The sequence below is a fragment of the Panthera pardus genome, unplaced genomic scaffold (genome assembly GCF_024362965.1).
Source record: "Panthera pardus isolate Hobbes unplaced genomic scaffold, ASM2436296v1 HiC_scaffold_13, whole genome shotgun sequence".
Classification (NCBI taxonomy): Eukaryota; Metazoa; Chordata; class Mammalia; order Carnivora; family Felidae; genus Panthera; species Panthera pardus.
The window spans coordinates 132,736,430-132,739,887 of record NW_026526688.1 but is presented as its reverse complement, the minus strand read 5'-3'; the positions used below and the strand labels follow the sequence as shown (position 1 = coordinate 132,739,887).

Here is a 3,458-nt window from a genome sequence, read left to right as displayed (position 1 = left end):
AGAACACAATGGAGTGCCCAGAAATAAACCTAAATTTATATGGTTCATTAATCTATGACAAAGGAGGCAAGAATATACAATGGGGAAAAGACACTTTCTTCAACAAATGTTTCTGGGAAAATTGGACAGGTACATGCAAAAGAATGAAAGTGGACCAGGGTGCCTTCAGTGGTTCAGTCAGTTAAGCATCAAACTCTTGATCTCAGCTCGGGTCATGATCTCATGGTTTGGTTCATGAGTTCAAATTCTGCATCAGGCTCTGTGCTGGTAGCATGGAGCCTGTTTGGGATTCCGTCTCCCTCTCTCTCACCCCCCCCTACTCTCTGTCTCTCAAAATAAATAAACTTTAAAAAAAGAATGAAACTGGAACACTTTCTAGTGCCATATAAAAATAAAATGGATTAAAAACTCCATAGGCAGTAATTTCTTTGACATTGGCCACTGCAACATTTTTCTACATATGTCCTAAGGCAAGGGGAACAAGAGCCAAAATAAACTAAAAATAAACTAAAAAGCATTTATATAATGAAGGAACAAAATGAAATGGCAATCTACTGAATGGGAGAAGATATTTGCAAGTTACATATCTGAAAGGGTTTTAATATCCAAAATATATAAAGAATTCATACAACTCAACAGCAAACAAACAAACAAAACCCTACAATTAAGTACCCAAACATTTTCCCAAAGAAGACATACAGATGGCAAACAGACACATGAAAATATGCTCAACATAACTATCAGGAAAATTCAAATCAAAAACACAATGAGATATCAGAATGGCTAGTATCAAAATATAAGAAATAAAGGGTGTTGTAGAGGATGTGGAGAAAAAGGAACTCCTGTGCACTGTTAGTAGAAATGTAAACTGGGAAACAGTATGGAGGTTCCTCAAAGTATTAAAAATAGAAATACCATAGGATCTAGTAATTCCACTACTAGGTATTTACCCAAAGAAAATAAAAACAGTAACTTGAAAAGATATTTGCATCCCTATGTGTATTGCAGCATTATTTACAATAGCTAAAATATGAAAGCAACCCAAGTGTCTATTGATAGATGAATGGATAAAGAAGCTATGGTATATATTTTATAATGGAATATTACTCAGCCATAAAAGGATGACACCTTGCCATTTGCAACAACATAGAGAGATCTAGAGGGTATTATGCTAAGTGAAGTAAGTCAAACTGAGAAATATAAATACCATATGATTTCACTTACATGTGGAATCTAAAAACCAAACAAATCAAAAGCAGAAACAGACCCACAGATACAGAGAACAAGCTGATGGGCGCCAAGAGGGTGGGAGGGGGTTGAAAATGGGCGAGGGGGAGTGGGAGATACAGGCTTCCAACTATAGAATGAGTAAGTCACTAGGATAAAAGGTACAGCATAGGCAATATAGTCAATAGTAATAGCATTGTATGGGGGTGGATGGTAGCTACACTTGTGGTGAGCACAGCATAATATATAGACCCATGGTTTCACTATGTTGTACACCTGCAATTAAGTATTACTGTGTGTCCACTATACTTTAATTTATAAAATACTAAAAAGAACACACATCAGGTTTATTGGAGTTTCATATAGCAGAGCAATGACTCTATGAAAAAAAATAAAGCAAATGGATATACTGATATAAGTGAGTGAATGAATAAACTGAAATTTTGTTGAGGGATGTTATATTTACATGGTTTCAACATACCTTCTTACAAGACACTTATCGATTACAAAAGGGCAAAGAGTAACTTTATACTTTGGAAGCCTGGTAAACCACCTTGATCACATAATTAAAGTTAGCATGACTAGTCATGAGATAAATCAAAACTATATGCCACCTGACAGACAATAAGAACACAGCATCACTTCTATGATCTGACTCTAATGTTGAATAAACATTAAATTCAACTTGAAGGACATGCTACAGTCTGTAACCTGCTCTGTAACTTTTAAAAGTATCAAGGGAATGAAAATAAAGGAAAAACTAAAGAACTGTTCCAAATCTAAGGTGTCTAAAGAGATGGGACAACTAAACACAACACGGGACTTTGGACTAGATACTTTATAAAGACATTATTGGGACAACTCTGGAGATCAGATATTGTGATATATCAGTGCTAATTTCCTAATATTGATGGTATTTTATGGTTGTATAGGAAAGCAATCTTGTTGTAGGAACCACACACTAAAGTATTTAAGAGTGATGGGGCATTTTTTGGCAACTTACTCTCAAATGGTTCAGGGTAAAACAGTCTTTTTTTGCACCATTTTATAACTCTTCTGCAAGTTTGAGATTGTTAAAAATATAAGAGTTTCTTAAAAAATTAAATGGTTAAAAAATCAAGACACAATCATGTAAAAATTTATCTACTCCACTTACCTTTCAAAGGATCTCCCCTTGATATTGGGTTGTCCCATCTAGACCATCATTGCACTTTAGTAAGGACCAAACCTGATAATAGGTACCAGAGTTGTAGCTGAGCTCCAATCTGACTGAGCAGCATTTTTACTTTGAATAGCTACAGAAGAATTCTCTGATGTTACTAACCATGCTGAAAATGAATTTCCTTCCCACATGTCTGTCTGTAAACAGGTGAGAAATTCTCACCCATTCTTAAAGCAGGGTAAAAGAAATGAGGTATGGAATGTGAGTGATGCCACAGTAGATACCTGAATTTATAGGTGCAAGAATTTTTGTCAACATCTTTTGTTAATAAATAGCAAATATCGGGGCACCTGTGTGGCTCAGTCGGTTGAGCATCCGACTTCGGCTCAGGTCATGATCTCACGGTCTGTGAGTTCGAGCCCCGCATCGGGCTCTGTGCTGATGGCTCAGAGCCTGGAGCCTGCTTCCGATTCTGTGTCTCCCTCTCTCTCTGCCCCTTCCCTGCTCATGCTCTGTCTCAAAAATAAATTAAAAAAAAACATTAAGAAAAAATTAAAAATAAATAAATAAATAGCAAATATCCTTTTATACTAGGATATTAGTATGTGAGGGGAGTTCTTCACTTGATCTTAGCCAAAAGGCCGAGAAGCGATGAGAGGGGAGTTCTTAATACAGTTTACAATACCTAAAACTTCTCTCACTTTTTTATAGAAATAATAGATGTAGCGGTGCTTAGCATGATTTGCCTTTGTTTTTGTTCTGTTTTGTTTTTAAGTTTATTTATTTTGAGAAAGAGTGTGCAAGCAGAGAGAGAAGGAGAGAGAGAATCCAAGCAGGCTCTGCACTGTCAGCACAGGGGGACCAACGCTGGGCTCAATCCCACGAACAGTGAGATCATGACCTAAGCCAAAATCAAGAGTTCAACACTTAACCTACCAGCCACCCAGGCGTCCCTGATTCTCCGTTCCATACACGTTTTGAAACTGAGCCAGATTGAGCAAGAAGGCAACAAGTATGTTATATTCCATGAATATGATGAAAAAATACCTCTATCCGTGTTTCTCAGATG

At 36.7% G+C, this 3,458-nt stretch overlaps 1 pseudogene; it reads right to left on the bottom strand.

Annotated features, from left to right (window-relative positions):
• Positions 1 to 2,829: 2,829 nt before the first annotated feature.
• LOC128776857 (U2 spliceosomal RNA) lies at positions 2,830 to 3,042 on the bottom strand (annotated as a pseudogene).
• Positions 3,043 to 3,458: the final 416 nt, after the last annotated feature.